This window comes from Hippoglossus hippoglossus, chromosome 1 (assembly GCF_009819705.1).
Source record: "Hippoglossus hippoglossus isolate fHipHip1 chromosome 1, fHipHip1.pri, whole genome shotgun sequence".
Classification (NCBI taxonomy): domain Eukaryota; kingdom Metazoa; phylum Chordata; class Actinopteri; order Pleuronectiformes; family Pleuronectidae; genus Hippoglossus; species Hippoglossus hippoglossus.
Genome location: NC_047151.1, coordinates 11,657,114 through 11,675,864, shown reverse-complemented (window position 1 = coordinate 11,675,864; position 18,751 = coordinate 11,657,114). Strand labels below are relative to the sequence as shown.

At 40.6% G+C, this 18,751-nt stretch overlaps 1 protein-coding gene across 2 annotated transcripts in view; it reads left to right on the top strand.

Annotated features, from left to right (window-relative positions):
- LOC117769814 (zeta-sarcoglycan) overlaps positions 1-18,751 on the top strand; it is a 317,874-nt gene that overhangs the window by 161,176 nt on the left and 137,947 nt on the right. The gene's annotated exons all lie outside the window — the stretch shown is intronic.

Here is an 18,751-nt window from a genome sequence, read left to right as displayed (position 1 = left end):
GGATTCCTCTGTTTTCCCATATAGCAGCTTATCAGATCGTTCTTTTTCAAACCTCTGACTTAAATGGATTTCTTTCTTTTCTGCTCAAGACTCTGAACAGAAAAGAAGAGCACAGAAACAAACTGAAGTATGTTAACATGCAGTGTTTCTCACCAAGAGACAATGTGTGTATCCCATCAAATGTGCTGAGTAGACTCCTCCCTTAGAGTTGAAAGCATTTGCAAAAAAAGGAAAGGAAATTCATAGAGACTTTAGTGGAATCAACTAATCATGCAAATCTAATCAGAGTAATTTGTCAGTGTGACTGAACACTCTCATCCAAAACTCTAACCCGAAAAAATAAAGTTGGGATCCTGAACGACAGAGGCATTTGCTCTTAACATGTTGTTTACTTTCTGTGGCAGTAAAGTACAGTCACTTGTTTGTACACCTGGTTTGGTGGGATTGAGTTATGTGTGATTTCTTCAAGCTGTGACTGTGTCAGGGCACAGGGGGACACTGCTGCCAGAAATCATATGACTGAAAACCTTGCCACTGCGCTGTGGGATCTCTGAGAGTAGTAAGCCTGTGTAAACCAGTAAACACCAGTTATCAGCTCAGCATTTACAAGGTTGCAAACCTGGAAAACAAACTCATTGGAAGAAAAGTGACACGTTTGAAACAGGACGCAGGAAGGTGAAATGGAGAAGAGGGACAATATGAATGGACTGAGCTTGATCTAGTGAAAGGGGCTGAGGGACTTTGAAATAACAGATGTCAACAAAGAAAAAGAGGAAAAACAAATAGGAAATGATCAATCAAGAAAGGTTGAAGCATTCGAGGGCACAAAGCTAGAAAGGAGCAAAGGAACAAATCTAGGATGCACTTTGTTTCTCGTGTGTTTGTGCACAAATGTATGTGATTGCATGTTAGAGTTTGTGTGTGTGTGTGTGTGTGTGTGTGTTGTTGCAAGGGCACCAGATGCTCAGATGATGAATGACTTGCTATCACAGCTCAGGCAGTGTAGTGACACTGAAGACCTTAGATCACATGGCTGTCACGCACACCTACACACACACACATACACACACACTGTTTCTACCCTGACACAGCTGCAGTAGAGCTGAAGTTAGAACTCATCTTTCATCTCTTTGCCTGATTTTCACTCCTTTTTTCTCTTTTGCTCTGTTATATTCTCTTGTATCATCTTGTGTCCTCTGTCCGTCTTCCTTGTCCTCTCCTTAAGTGTTTTCTGTTCCACTTGACTTCTTTCCCTCTCGCCTCCTCTGTCTTCATGTCCATACACCTCTTTCATTGCCTACCTGCCACATACCTTAACTTTTATATCCTCTTTCTTTTCAGTCACATATGTGCACTCCTTCCTGTTCCACCTCTTCTTTTCCGATTGCCTCTTTTCTCTTTGCTTTTTTCTCTTATTCTTTTCCTCCTTCTCCATTGTCTCAGTTGAGGACCAGTTTAAGTAAAATGAATGACATTAGGCCCTGATAAACATAAGGCCCACCAGGTTCATACGAAATGCACCCAAATTCCCATTCACACACAAGTGCAAATACATGGTTACACACTTATTTGTGTACGTACTTACACACAGGCCCCAAAGCAAGTGTATCCGAGTTGCTGGCACACAGAAAGCGTATTCACACTCCCCAGCACACAAACCACACGCTCCCACAGTGGGAGGGTGGGAGAGAACAAAACCATGTAAGAGGTAGTTTTATTTTATTTTATTGATTTATTTTTTATTTTTGCCAAATCCCAGCTCTTCTCTCTGGCCTCAAGAGAGAAAAAAGCCAGAATAGAAAAAGAAAGATTCAACAGCCATTCATTGGAATCAGTATCTCCCGGGCTTCATGATACCAAAAGGGCAGCACATGGGTCTCACGTTGTGTGTGGCTGTGTTTGTGTATCTGTTGTGACGGTGGAGAGAATATTGTGTTTCTCTGGTTGTAAGAATATGTGAAGGAGAAAGTGGAATATGGAGAGAACAGTGGGTATTACTGAGGTTTGGGGAGGTCAGACAAGGAAGAAGGAAACAGACCACTAAGACAAATTCTTCATTTCACAACAGCACATTGAAATTACAAAATTATCAATCTGGTTAACAGTAGGGCAACCTCAATTATTTCACAGTACACTTACTTGATTGTCTTCCATCCAGATTTGTCACATGATTCGCATCCTGATCGAGTGATGACGTCTTCGGTCAAAGTTTAGTTTTATTTAGCTCATGATGGATCGTAACCCCTGAGAAGGCAGATTCTTTCAAGTCAGCAGAAAATAAATTACAAAAGAACAAGGTTTGAACCAAACTGGGGCTCAAAATTCAATGTCTGAACTGACCTGTGGAGTAGGAGAGTCATTGTACCCCTTATAAGCTGACTTTTAAATTTAGCCAAAGTTGTAAACACTATAGTTCGTTAAACTCAGTACAGCTTTTTTAACCTCTACAGCTGTTACTGTGCAGTTCACTGTCACTTTCCCTCAGTGAGGCGCTGCTGTGTAATTATTTACCAAACTGTCGACCTGGCCGGATCATGTTGTGGAAACATACCTGGGGAACCCGCTGTGACCCCGGAGGAGCACCTTGGCCATGTTCAGGGTCGACGCTGCTGGAGCTGAATGTTAAATCAGTTTTACATGTGTGACTTTATGTGCAAGTGTGTATGTGTATGTTAGTTTTTCTCACCTGTGTGTTTGTGTGAGGGGCGCTCGGCATCAGTGATACTTCACTTCCACCTCTCACAGTCACAAGCGCCTCATTGGATTTGTCCTTCAACAAGTCAATCAAACAGCGGACTAATTAATAAATCATATCAACACAGTAACATCAGACATAGGTCAATACTGCATGCTGGGAAAGAGGCATATGCTTGTTGTTTTTGGAAAGGTGTATTTGTGGACTGTGTGTGTGTGTGTGTGTGTGTTTATTTGGTGAGATGAAGGTGTAAATGAAGGTTACACACCCTGGTACTTTTAAAACCTGAGTCTCCCGTATTGAATATTGGCTCAGATGCTACTGTACATGCTAACATCTTATCATCCACATATGATAAGTGACATGCTGACACTGTACATTAGCACCCAGTAAAAACTTTGCAGTGATTACAATGGCCGTGTCTACAGGTGAGACAGTCAAACAGGTGAGACAGTCAAACTGTTGCAGCCTTGACAATTAGCAATAAGTGATTCATAATTTTAAGTTTTAACAGTTTCTTTTTGGAAAGGCCCACAAGTTGTTTCATAGTCACATGTTCCACATACCATGAATATAACTTATCTCTAACAAATGTGGTTCATTCAGTCTTTTGTGCTTTTAGATTTAATTTCCTGCTATGTTCACCACCTCCTTCCTGCATCAGCATTAAGTCACAAACATGTTCCAGAGCATCAGATGAGCAGAGCCACTGCTGCATTAAAAGATGGGGATAGTTAGAGCAGAGCAGTTGTGAAATGAGAGTTCACAGCTGTTCATATAAGTAGACGTATATACACTTCATTGAGTTTTTATTTTCCTAACAGAACAAGTCCTGCAGATATCCCTGTGTAACAATAATTTATTGAACATTGAAGATAATAATGTAACAGTCACCTAATAATCTGCATTCTCTTCATTTATATTTAAATTAATTATTGACCTGAATGCCTCTAGTTATTTAAGTGAAATAAAACAATCAGTTAATTCATTAAGTTGTGTGTAAGACATCTTTACTGTGTGTGTGTCAGTGTATAACCTGATATTCAACAAATCACAAGTCAAGACAGATTTATTTTTATGGCAGATTAAACAATTGCAGTTGAGACAAAGTGCTTTACAACCATTTTAATGGAAAACAAATCAAGTCTGGATAAAAAGGAGTGAGATGATAAAACACTTCCGTCCACTCTTGGTTCCTCCTGACCTTTGTTTTCACTAATTTATTTCTGTGCATCTGGCCGTAGCTCCACGTCAGCTTTTAAACTAACAGCTCAGCTCTGACGGCTTTGCTGAGCCAAGCACACGCCAGCAACTTGTGTCGCGCGTACGTGAAGCACTTGAGTTTCTATAGGTGTCTTTGTTTCTTTCTCTGTGTGTGGATTTGTTTGTGTGTGGATCAGCTAACATGGTAGTAGGGTGTCCTTGAAGAATATACAGTATATATATATATATAGTATATATAAGGTTAAGAGTGTGTGAGGGGACGCATTTGTACACACATGTTGTTGACGAAAAAAAACAATGAAATAAATCACATAACCACATAAGCACAAATATTGTTGACTGAAAGAAACAGATGTGATGGAGTCAGACAGGCAGAGGAAGAGGAGTGATAACAAGGAAGAAAAAACATTTTTTATTCTGATTCAAAATTATATCTACTTTGATCCTTTATTTTTATTCTCACTTTGATTTTATTTGTGTCTCTTCAAACATAAATTATTTATATTTACAGCTACTATTGATAAAGCATTTTAACATCAAAGTCTGTGTTCTGGGAAGTAGAAGGCTGAGATGCCTGGTTGAGAGTTTAGATATGAGACCTTTTTTTCCTGTGAGTTTATATTTTCGTAAGGTGTTAAAAGTTGAGTTTTAATGGAATTAAGTTTCCAGATTTTTCTTGGCGCATTGGTCCTTTAGAGCGAAATACTTTAGTTTTTTGGATGAATATATTCTGTATGAAACCTCACTTAATTTTATAGCTGAACTGGCATTAAAATCAGATAAGAACAGAGCCTTTAGAAAGGAAGATTGAAATGGCACAGTCGAGGCTTTGGCATCAGGAAGCAACCGAATCTGAAAGCGCACTAACAAAATGCAGGGAACAAGAAAGACTGGTTACTGCAAATGTATTTCTTTATTACTCGTGTAACCTTTAGGATCATTTGTAAGATTTACGTTCACATATGAGAATGTCTTCTCTCGAAAAAGAGGCAGGAAGACGTTTCTATTTGTATTATATTTATTGTGCTTGTATATGAATATGGAAGACAGAAAGGGAGGACAACTGCCACAATGATGAGTTTGATATGAGGCTAAAAAAGGAACATTCGTGACAGCATGTGGTTTTTCACTTTTCAGAAATGGAAGAGTTATGAAGAGCAGACAAAGCACATAATTGATCGGAGTGGTGATTTTAAAGTGAAAGCGTTTCAGATGGGAGCAGAGAGATGCTATTTGGATGAAAACTGGAGAGAAGAAGGAAATGACATGAATACCTCCAGCCACTTGCAGTCAACCTGCTGTCGCCTCGTTGCTAATTTCCTTATCTCCCTCCACTTTACTCTTTCTCTCCTTTATTCCCCTCTTTGTCAACCGGTCTCTGCTCATTCCATTATGTTGTGCAGGGCTCGGGGGGTGATGTATGAGCACTCCAAAGAGGGGCTCGGACATGAGTGACTGCTGGACGTACATCATGCACATCACTCACATATACACACTCTTTGGTCAAAGCCATGAAAGGGGGAGCTTGGAGTAGGTCTGCTGGGCTTGACGACACACGACTCAATTAGGATAGAAGTCAGAAAGGAATGCAGGTGGAGTGAGTGATGGCGACGGAGGTAGAGGGGCTGGGCGGAGGAGGTGGTAGGAGGTGGGGGTGTGTGTGTAAGTAATGCTAAAGACGGAGATAAGACTGAAGCACAAACCAGGATGGATGATGATTCTTTCTAACATTTGCCCCGCTTACACTGTGAGCGATGGGCTTTGTGCTAACAAGTCACTGTATTAGCTTGAGCTTTATGGTTTCCATGGTAGCCCTTTAGCCCACAAGGGATTCCTCTCTCGTCTTTACTTTGACATTTACATGCAGAATTGGCTCATGTGGTCAGTGTGATCATGTTAATAACCCTGTAGTTTGCATGGAAGCATCAACATCAGAGCATAATATTGAGCTTAGTTTACAAAATCATGGCTGCATGCTGGGTTTTATTATTTTTCTATCGTTCATGTGGAGCAAAGCCAAGAAAACGTGTTTGTTTTCAGCATGAAGCCTCAAATGTGGTTTGTTTTTAATACAAACATTTTGACAAATGTGGATATTTCAGTTTTTGCTTTTTGAAACATTTGCAAACTTGAATGACACACAGCATAGAGCATAACTCCCCCAACTTACCTTATGAAACCACATTTAAATTCACTAAAGACAGATTTTAATTCTAATCTGCACCTAATTGTACACCAACATAACTAACGGACTTTCTAACAAAAATGCAGAGAAACACCCTTGTCTCCCAATGTTAACAGTAGTGATACGAAAAAATGCCATTGAGATCTGCGCCAAAATTGCTGGATTCTTCCCCGGCCCATCCTTCCACCAAGTTTTGTGGAAATCAGTTCAGTTGGTTTTGTGTAATGCTGCTTACAAACAAAAATACAAACAAACAAACAACCGGAAAGGGCTGATAAAGGTGTGGTGGATGTAAGAATTATAGAATTTGGTTTTCACTTTGCTGTTATAGGGAAATGGGTGTAGATTAATTAAATACTAGATACTCTTTTTTTACTGTCCGTGTTAAGATAGTAGTTTGGAAAACTTGTATTAGCTATTTACATGTACAACCAGACTACACAGCAGAAAACTCAGAAAGGATTCAGTTATTATGTTGTGTTTGCTATATGAGAACACACATTAAATATAAGTTGTTTTTGTATGATTTAGTATGAAACAAAGACAGAAAGAGGGAGACAGCCTGGGGACAAGAAAGAAAAAGAGGAACACAATGTGTGTGTACGGTTGTGCGTGTGTGTATTAATGTGTGCTGAGGGGGTTTGGTGATGATGGAGGAGGCCGGCTCACTGAGCAGGGTCATAAAGCCCAGTGTTCTGATTCTGTCACCAGGAAAGATTTAGTCGCGCACGCACACACCAGCATCTGATGTACTTACAGCAGGCGTCCATCACATCTCTCACAGCATGTCTGCCCTTGGAAGTAGCCCCCTCCTCTCCCTCTTCATGTGATCCCTCCCTGTGTTTCCCAGTCACTTTCTCATACACACATAAACGCACACAGCCGTCTACGGCATCACTCTGCCCCCTCGAAGAAATAACACAGTAGGAGAGAGAAACAGTTATTTTCTTGTCCTTTTCTCAAAGTCACGGCTCTTATCATCTCGACTGTAACACAACGCACACATGCACGGACTCACGCACACTCCTCAGTATAACTTCGGCTCTCGCTCTCATTTCGGTCCTCTATTCCTCTCAGCGTGTTCCTGATCTGGAACTGAAGTATGACGTCCCTTGTTGAAACACTGGCGCCACATCACTGGTTTGTACACACAGAGATTTAGCAGAGTGAGAACTTCTCTGGTGCTCCAAACGTTTTGTAGTAGGCTTTCAATATGAGAGCTGACTGTGCGATCTGAGTGGAGATGTTTTTGTGGTTGAGTTGCGTAACTAAGATACAAAAAAAGGCCTGCACTCTGATGATTTCTAAGCAGGTTACATGTCCTGAATGAATAACAGCTAAGATGGTGACAGACATAAACATTCAAGAGATACATTTATTTGACATTTTTCTAGTGGTTCCAAGACATTCCTTGTTTGGGACATGAATTATTCCCTGTGAAATTGGTGAAAATGTTAAACACAAAAGAATACTTGGATCTGTCCACACTCACGGTGAGATTTAACGTGTTCCTTTTTGGCCCATTTCCCATCCTTCCATTTAGTATTGTACAAATCCACTCACTTAGTTTTTGTGCAATCCTGCAGACAAACAAACAAACCAACAAATGGACAGGGGTGAAAGTGTAACTGCCATGGCGGAGGCAATAATGAAGACCACTCATTTGCACACAACTGAAAATATACACTTCAGGTTGTTCACGGAAACCAGAACTAATCTAGTGGCATTGAATAATCTTCATCTTTATGTCGTGCGATTTCATGTGTAACTTTTCTACACACTACGCCGGGAGACAGCAGTCACTCATCACCTTTTGTAGTGAGTTTCAAAGAGCTGTAGAAATCAGACTGCCTCGCCAGCACACCCCTATCCATGACGCTCCCCATCTATCTCTCCAGAAGAAGGAAAAACCTAAGCTTGAGCCCTGTTGTTGTTGTTGGCAGTGTTTAACAGTACTCTCTGATTGACAGATACAGACTCAGTAGGGGGGCAGTGTGCCAGAGAGAAGAGAAAGGTTGGGAGGCTGAGAAAAATAATTTAACGCTATTGGAAGAACAAGGATGGGGATGAACAATAATTCAAAGGGAGAGAGACAAACATAATGACAGGAAGAGAAAGAGAGAGGAGAGAGGGAGGAACCCAGGGAGGATCGACATCCACCTGAATCAGCAGTGAACAGCAGTGTTACTAACCCGCAAAGACTCACACACAATAACAAGCGAACTCACACTGCAGTTTTGTGTTGGTGTCACTGCAGTAAATGTTTACATGGACATATGTGAATCTGTGGATACTGTTAAAATACAACACTGCCATTGTGTTAATATGTGTATGAATAACAAGGGGGTGGTAGAAACAAGAGTGCGTGGCCATGAGTAACAGTTTACAACACTACCGCCACTGCAATACAGCACTTACTCTCCAACAAATATAAAAACAAGTTTTTTTAGTGCAGATCTGTCACTTTGTAAAGACGTTGAACAGTTTTAATAACCAGATCCTGACAGTATTAGAACCAGAGATGCTGTTTCAGCACCAGGGAGAGCTCCTCACTGCCCGGCACTGTGTAGGGCTGTCCATGGTGCTGAAATACTCTTGTGACTTTGTTTTTGTTGCAAAATTCATCATTGTCACTCAATGCACTGCTCAAACTGGTACCACAAAGTAATACTAATGAAGCCAAAACAATAATTGTAAACCTCAAAGTCCGATATCCAGATACTGTTCATACCTTAATCATTTCCATAGGACAGAAACAGCAAAGCACTGTCAAAACGACAACAATATTGTAGGGAAGAGGAACTTGTCGGACAGTTACATAAATGATAGACCACAATCTGAAACAAAAGAGACAGCCCAAAATGCACTATTTGTATTAGCTATTTAGTTGATTCTTTTAAAATTAAGACGTATAACCAAGATAAACACATCATCAGCTTATTATACTAAAACTGAGCAGATTATCACCATGCCACACCTCTCATAATCTACTTTGAGACCATTACAGGAAACAAGGGAGAGTATCATTTTCACTTTCTACCAATACAAAATAGTTTTAGCATTGATTGGGAAGGTTCTACGTATTTTAATTTCATTGTATTGAGAGTCTCAAACACACAAAGACGAAATGCTTCCTGTATCTTCCCTTTTAGATACAGAGTAACAGAACACTGATTTGAATAGATTGACTAGAAGTGTTGTTTATTTTCTTGCTAACCTCTACCGCTATATTGAAACTGAAATTGCTCACTGCTCTACTTACCTCTTAGTGTGTTGTTTGTTAAATCGTTTCTTCCAATAGTAGGTATAAGCATGTATTTGCCAAGATGCATGTAGGCCTACTGTTGGAAAGTATTTTCAACCATTAATTTTCAACCAAGTTTGTGCAACAATGCAATCTAAAAACCCATTCATCCTTCACCAGCCTACTAAGGGAAATATTCTTGTTTAGCATTACATGAGGTGACAGCTGGTCCGTAGTGGGGAAACTTCCCTTCTGATCAGGTTGGGGACCATCGGGGAGAGTGAAACCACCAAACGAAAAATAACATCAGGATTTCTATTTTTCCTTTGCTTTACCTGATTTCCCCTCTCTCTGTATATTGAATCCTCCTCTCATCTGGCCCCTCTGTTTTTTTCTTCTTCATTTCCATCAACCACTAATTAGTCCCGTGGGTTCTGAAAAAAAACGAAAGACATCATTGGACTGAGATAAATCTAGACAGAGACAAATGAGAACAACTTTTCAGTCCTACAGGCTCTATAAATAGAGTCAGTAGTAAGAAGCAGTCCCTTTAGAACCAAAGCAGGGTTTCAGCAATCACAAACATCAGATGAACGAGGAAACGCATTGACGAAGGAAGCTGTATTCTCCAGAAACACACAGCGAGGCTTGTTAATTTAAACAGCTCAAAACAAGCCCATGTTTTAATTTGGAGCCAGACAGTGAAAGAGAAAGAGATGTGGAGATTGTGGTGGATGGATGGGCATATAAAGCATTCGACTTCAAAACTGGAGGAGACCACGATTTGAATCGGCTGTCAATTCCTTGAAACACAAAAACAATCCTTGGCCCTAGCTATTAGTAGATTTACCATTAACTTACTTCAGATGAATCACTTGGATAATGTACCATATCTGTTCATAGGTTCATAGGCACCTATTGCAACTTTTAAAAATGTAATAATGGCAGCAACATACTTCATAAATGTCGAGCTTCCTATAGGGCACTCTGAATAAGCAAGTCTAAAAAGGTGGGTTTTGAGGCGGGATTTGAAAGTGGGGAGAACGTCAATGTCACATGTGGCATGTGGGAGAGTGTTTCAGAGACTGAGGGCTGCACAGCTGACAGCTCTAGACCTCAAAGAGCATCAGGGGGCAGGAGGAGTAGTGAGGAGGATGGAGGAGGAAGATTTACGGGAAGGTGTGTAGTTAAGATGGACATATGAGAAGTACGGAGGTGCTAGGTTATGGAGCCTTGAAGTTTATGGAGAAGCTTGAGAGGAAGACCAGAAAGGAGAGCTTTGCAATAATCGATACGGGAGGAGACCCGGGTGTTTAAAAGGATGGCTGTGCTGACTGGTGTGAGATGGTTGATATAGTGTAAGTGGAAATATGCAAACTGCTGACAGCTTTTAAAAATAGCGTGCTGTCGAGGATGACACCATGACAGACTCTTGACTCCAGTGGAGGGAGGGACTATGGAGTTGTCAGGTTAGGCCAGAGTGTATTTGGAGCCAATGAGGAGAACCTCGATTTTACATATATAAATATACCTGTAGATAGAATACTATCTGGCTGCTATATGATCTTTATGTTATAAGCTGAGCCTTCAGTGTAGTGTGGGCTGCCTTGTTGTTGTTGGTGAAGAAAAATACGCAGAATAATGTAGCAGGGGTCATGACCTGACATTTCCTTTATCTATCACTTTCTGTATTTTAGTACCACTTACTTTTTTTAGTTTCTCTACCTCTTTGAAATACTGCAATCCTTTCATCCTGTTGCAGGTTGTTTACATCTGTACAACTGTTGTACAAAAAGCTTAGTCTTATGTGTCTTTGTGTGTGTGTGTGTGTGTGTGTGTGTGTGTGTGTGTTTGTGTTTGTGTTTGTGTCCTTTGTGAGGAGTTTTATACCATTTTGGGAAAGTGGGGTCATTTGTGCTGTTTGAAGGTTAAGACTCGGTTTTACTGCTATGTTAAGATTTACGGGATGGCAATAGTTGGAGTTAGGTGTGATGGTTGAGATTAAGTTAATTGGCTCATGAAGTACAAACGTGTGTGTGTGCGAGAGACAGAGCAAAAGTTGTCCTTTTAAGCCTTCTCTTTGTACACCAGGCCTGCAGCAGAACCTCGTAAATCTGTTGGAATAGTGAACGCCTCACTGCACAGAAGCCCTTTTTTTGTGTGTCTGTGTGTGTATGTATGTGTGTGTGTGTGTGTGTATACACGTTGTTTATATTTGCTGATGTTCCTGTGTGTTTGCTGGTGCATGTAGCTGCAATGTGATTTTGTATGTCCATGTGTGTGGATGTTTGTGTTCCTTGTACTGTATTTTATGTGTCTGTGTGTGTGTGTGTGTGTGTGTGTGTGTGTGTGTGTGTGTGTGAGTGGGAGAGAGAGAGATTCATCCACCGACTGAACACCCCACAGTGACAGAGAGGGATGGCAGACTGTCCAAACCAACAACCTACAGCCAACACAGCATGCTTTCAGTTCATTTGGCTTAGTGTTTTATTACATGGGCACCAACACACATGAAAAACACAACTCCATGCATGAAGACACCAGCAGTTTGTTGCATGTGTAGCCATTCGACCTGAAACCTATTGTTGTGTTGCTGTGTGTACACCTATTTGTAAACAATACAAAGTCCTTTACATACAAAAATGAAATAGGGGGTCAGTTGATGACGCTTCTAACGCGCGACAGACGCAAAAATGAAAGAAACAAAGAGAAAACAAATATCTCCCAGTGACAAAGCGGTGTCATACACATAGAAGACACCGAAAAAAGATGTCAAGAGAGTTTTCGGTTGTAAGAGCCGACACTGGTCTGTGTGTTGTCAAGGAAATCACATGACCTCCGCAGCGGAGTTAATACGTAGCTTCCTGCCTCTGTCTGCTGCACCCGGCTGCTCCACCTCTCACCTGAATAATGCAAAGGGTCTGTTGTTGTTGTGATCGCGTCTGTGCAGAGAACTTCCTACTGTGTTGTGCATCTGGGAAAGACAAACTCTGGATTTTACCAGCAGGACATGTCTGAAAACGTCTATAATGATACACAAATTAGTCCATCATGGTGTACATGCAAACACAGCATTATGGACCGTGTAACATATCATGAAGGGTAGCAACATTACAGACATTAAGTTTTGATGTTCTCATCCCATTGTGCTTGATAATTCTTGAAATAATAACACCAGAGTTTTTGCATATTGCTCCAGTTCTTTTATTTCCTTCTAAAGTAATAATCAATTAACTAAGGTTTTAAAGGTTATTAGCATTAGCAGCTAAAGCCACGATGGCCACTTTAACTTCCACACATAGAAACCTCATTAACAGAAATTCAACATCTCACAATGACAGCCGCACTGATTGACTGATTGACAGGTTAAATGTGATGTGGGGAAAATGCAGCACTGAGACACCACAGCATGGACTGTTAATGCAATTGTGTGAGGAACTCAATTCAAGAACATAACACACTTTATAACACAAGCAACTTCATTGGAGGCATATCTCAATAAGGTGAATTACATTTTCTAAAATTGTCCCAGAAGTGTCTCCCAATGCTCTGTAAACAATTAATGACATACTGAATGTGTTGTGTATTCATTTTTTTATTATTTTTATGTTGGGAATTATGTGTGCACCCATCTGATGCAGGAATGTCATAGCCTAGAAATACAGATACTAAATACCGATTGAGGTAATATTTCAAGAAACAATATCTCCAATAATGTTTAGATAATTAAGAAAAGCCTGTGATTTATTGTGCCACTGTATTTTCACAATATTTCCAAACATAATAAATATACAAGTGAATGGTTGAGAGAACACATTGCAGTTGTTACTCAAAAATAGAGGCAAACTTTCAAGTTGCTGTCATCTATCACATTTATTACACCACTTACTCAGTAGTTAAAATTGGTTTCTTATTCCTTCCCCCTTTAAAAAACAAAGAATCCTGTTTGATTTTTTAATCTGCTGCAAATGATCAGGAAACCAAACAACATGTGATGAGACAAAAACTCTTTTTAACATTGAACTGTCTGTATCTGTGTTGTCAAAGTGAAAAGAATTGCCTAGAAGTGATTGTGTAATGCTGCTTACTACCACACAAACAAACAAACAAATGCCAATGAACAATAACTTCCTTGCCGGATGTAAAGGGTTCGAAAGAGGTCAAATAAACAGCATTTAGGAGAATACAAAACTTTCACTTGCTCCAAATTACATTTACTATTATCCGGTTCACTCTTTCATTGGTTGATCCGTACCATTCACCTCTGCATACTAACGAACTCGCTCTGAGGAGACGGACAGAAAGGCAAACGGTGTAAAAATGTAAAGGCCATCGGAAGTGCAGTCATATGGACGTGGTGGTATTGATTGAGCATAAGCAGATGCAAGGACAGGCTGTGTGATACTCTTATAATAATAAAAGCTGGAAATCATATAGCTCCTTTCAAGAGACCCAAGGACGCTTTACATGTGTCCATGGGGACAAAAAAGGGAAAAAAAACGAAAGTAATTCGCACAGGACAGAAATAAACAGCACTAATGGCACGTTGGAACAGGTGTGGATTTCGGCAGGGAGAGAGTTCCAGAGGGTGTGGGCGTCGACACGGAAGGCTCTGGCTCCAAAGGTTCGCAGTTTGGTGTTGAGGATGGGCAGCAAACCTGCTCTGTGATGCTGCTACAGATACAGTGGATGGCCCCCAGCACTTCACATATAGCAGCAGCACCAATCGGGCCGAGCGAGGATGCTTATTATACTTTGATACGGATAATAGTTATGAAATGGAGTCTTAAGATGATCACATGTCCGTTCCTTCATCCCTGCGTTCATCCTCCACACAAGTCTCCACGTCAAATTCATCTATATGAGCAGCCGTGTGTCACTTCATCTACCTTTCACATTCGTTATCAGGCAGCACACGTGTGCGACCGCTCCCACTCATTGGCATCGTCCACTGACATGAATCTGACTTGACACACTTCAGATCCCACATACATTAACATTCATTTAGTTACATAATGAGAAAGGATCACGCTGTGCATCAGTGTCTGATACCTCTGAAAAGTCTCCTGCAGGAGATTCTGCGAAGGGGGATTTGACATGAAGGGACGTCAAGCCTACAACAGAAACCAAATCAGATCAGCTTTACGTTGACAGATTTATATGTGCAGTGAGTTACATGACTTCCAGCCCGGACCATGAAGACATGAGCCGTTATCCACTACAAAGACATGATGACAAGATATATTGATATATATATATTTGCGATTGCCTATTAGTCTTAATGGATTTTCAAAGTCTGTTTCATGTGAAATGAATCTGCTTGACAGATGAAAGACAAATTCATTGAAAAAGTAATATCTCCTTTCCTCTCATCTCCTCTCTTCATTTAGTAATGCTGTTTATTCTTGTTTCTATTTTGGGGCGGGTTGCAGGGAGGTGGTTGAATCACGTTTACAGAACACAATCATATATTTCTTTTTCTGCTTCATTTGTCTTTTTCCTGCTCTCCCCTGCTCTTCTTCATCTCCTCCAATCTTTTCCTTCTTCTCATGTTCTTGTCATCTAATCCTCACAGTGAAGAACTGAGCCTCAGTCTGGTGTCACATAGGGGAACTACTGTCTGTCACTATGTTAAAGCCTGTTTGTCATATGCATGTATGGACACTCCCTGCATTTGGGTTACTTTCAACATCAACTATCAACCTTCATATTGACATCCAGTAATATTACTTGTGTGTTGTCCTGGTAACTGCAGGGCTGTACTCTTTTTGCACATATAACTATTTCATTACTGTGACAAGCATATGACACATTCCAAACATGTTTTCAGACAGATATCGTCTTTATTGCAGGGTCATTAAAATGGAATAAAAACATCAATATACACACTGAGGAAACAGATTGTTGGGAAGGAACTGTGGGACTGGTATGGACTCTACGGTATTTACTTGCACAAGAGGCTACGACTACCACATAGAATAGTAATGTGTCATCGATTCACCTCACACAAATGCACCTACAAAAACCCTCACATCACAGTCCACACAAACAAGCGTCTCTGTTTCAAGAACACACACACACACACACACGGAGTCGTGACCTCAGAGGACAATACCTTGTTTTCCTGGAAGCTTACTCTAACATTCACTATAGGGACTACTTGCCTAACCATAACCCTTAACCCCACCTTTACCTAGACTTAACATGACCTGACCAGAAAATGTAATGATTTATGTTATGGGGACCTTTTTTGCCCCCATAAGAAAGACCAGTCCCTATAAGGTGACAAATTTTGGTCCCTGCACACACACACACACACAAAATATATTCCACGAGTGCAACTGCTTCATTTATAATTTTCTTATGTAACACTCTCAAATGTTTTTTAAGAGATTCTGAGCAATGTTTGTTGCAAAATTGAGTAATGCAACATGTAGGTCGGTACATGTGCTGTCAGGGTTTTTGTTCCAGTCTAGTTATCAGCATTAACTATAAGATGTTTACCTGCAAACCTTTTTTTAGCGCAATGGTTTCTTGGTCATTTTGGATTAAAGCAGATGGCATCCCCGCTAACCTCCCCCCACACACACACACAAATAAGATACTAGTGAAAACAGCCAATAATTACTTTACATTAGTGTCAGTTTTTATTATCTATTCATGATGAGGAGGTTACCACATGAGGCACCACATCGCCCAAAATGAACAACCCTGCTTCTCATATACTTAATGTGAAGTCTAATTTGACCCGGCTCTTTGAACAAACAAGTATCAATTCTGCTCAGATCATTGTTAGATAGCACTTGACAGTTATGCTGTAATGGTGACCATGGTGATGTGGCTTTGGTGACTGTTGTTTTCATGGCTGTCAAGACATTATGATGTTAATAAAGTTAGGTCACGCTGTGCGGAGCCTCCGGGATGTGGCGCACCATGCGATTGATTTATGACTGTGTAGTCAGTTCAATCTAAGATATGCACTGGAAGAGAGAGGGAGGGAGGGAGGGATGAGTGCCGGACAGAAGAAAGGGAGGACAAGGGGGGAGAACAAATGGATTGACAACAAGAAGAGGGATTGAAGAGAGCGATGAAGTGAGTTGAGAAAACAGGAGAACGAATGCAAGGATGGAAGAGGAGTGTGGAGGTGGGTGAGGAAGGTGCTTTGGATTTTAATTAAGAGAAAATTGAAAAAATTCATTTAAATAACTGAAATGTTTGAAAAATGGTGAAGAGAGGGAAGAGTCAGGAGAGGGTGAAATGCAAGAAAAGGGTGGAAAGGGGAGGGAGGAGGGAATTTTCCGTGGTGAAACACTGTGTGAGAAAACATGACAAATGTTTTTTAAAATTGGCGGATTATGGGGGAGGAGAAAATAATATTTTATTGAGGTGCTGAGTTGGATTGATAACCAGGCAGGGCTCTGAGAGAAATGTGACACAAATCACAGATACACATGCCGAACAACGAAGGAGTGAGTCATTCACAAAACTGGTTGCCCACAATCCAGGAGTGAAGCTGAACCATGCAACTCAACATCACAACGAAGAAAAAAAAGTTGGGATTTCATTTGTTACGTTGTTTAAATGGCTGAATTGTATGCCCTTGAGAACACTGACACACACACACACACACAGACACACACACACACACAGATATGTGTGTGCATCTATTGATTCCCAGTGTTGACACATGCAGGAAGAAAATGATAAGCATTTGCTGGCACCACAGAAAAACTCACAACACACCCTGCTATTGATTCAACGTGGATGCTGAACACTGAGATAAAATGATCAGCAGCCCATTCCATTGCCCTATTTCACAGCAATACCCTGCTATTGATTGAAATGCATTGTATCTGCACAGACGGGACAGATGCACCAAAAAAAAAGTGGAACACATGAAGCATGTAAAAGGCAAGAAAACAAAAACCCTTTAACCCAGTTGACAAACATTAAGACCGCTTTTCACTTGGAAATAAAATGAGTCTCATATCCACACTGTGCCGAGTTGTATGACATTAAGACAAAAAAATAATATCTCCCTATTTTGTATGCACATTAAACATAGTTTTGGCTTTCACAAACAGATTGCAATGTGTATCGACTTTAGATCATCTCCTTTAGATCTGATACGAAATCCAGTTCTTCCCCTTTTATCCATTTTTACCTATTTCTGGGCTTAAACTTTCAATAACTGCTCCACACAGAGATTCATTGAATTCACACTTCATAGTTAATGCAGCCAATTGTATTCCTGTGCACCGCTGGAGATATTTTTGCTTGGTTGCCTCTTCGCTGCATCTCAGGTGCATTTCCACATGGATTTGTTGTGTTTTTCGCTCCGTTTTATCACAGCTCAGTCACCCAGTGTCCTGGTTAATTCAGATGGAAAACTGTGGTGTGAAGGAAAACACACAACTGTGTAATGCTTTGTAACACACCTTCACTCTGTAGGACTGGTTAGACTGGTGCTGTTGAAGTGAGGTCGTAGCTTTTCGCTGATTATTACCTCTGTCAGATTACATTTTTGTCTCCTTTGTCAGTTAGCAGGATTACGCAAAAACTACTGGACAGATTATCATGAAATGTATTGGCGGAAGGATGTGGTATTGTTCAGAAAAGAACCCATTCGATTTTGGTGCGGCTCTGTATCAGAAGATGGATCCAGGATTTTTGTTTTAGTTTCTTTAATGTTGTGAGATGGGGCGCTGTTCAACATTTTCATTGATTTCTTATAGAATTATAGAAATCAGGTATGTTTAGGGGACTGCTAATTATGACTCTGCATTTTGGTGCAGATCCACATGAAATTTTTAACGTGGTGTCATGGGGGGAATGTTGGGCATTACGTTTGCAGTGTGTGACTGCTGCTTTGCTGATCTGCTGTGTGTGGCGTGTGTCTGATGTGCTGTCTGCTGCTCCCCTGCTGTGGACTGCTACTACCAGCAAGGCGTTCTTTTTCGGGGGGGGACCATGGTTTTAACAGTTTTATGTGAAGTTGGATGATGTTAACAGCATCAATGCGACTGAAACATTTCAGAAAGATATGAGACTTGGGCATGTACTAATTTAAAATAAATATATACTTATGGTCATTAAGGGTCAAATCTTCAGTATTTATACTGAGGTGATACTGTAGACCACACATGTTCAAACATCTTTTCAAACCATGCTATGTTTTAAAGGTTGATGTACATTGTCCTAACAACAGTAGCTCAGTGGAACTTTGCTGGAGACAAAGACAAAAAGTTGATATTTGTTACTGAGATTCTTCCAGTGAAAACCCAACAAATCTTACACGGGCCAAGTCTGCATTTCCTTTATTATCTGTTTTCCTGCGGGCGAGGCAGGAGTCAGCATTTTTGTTTGCCATCAAGCCTTGTTGGTATCATCATGTGCGAGTATG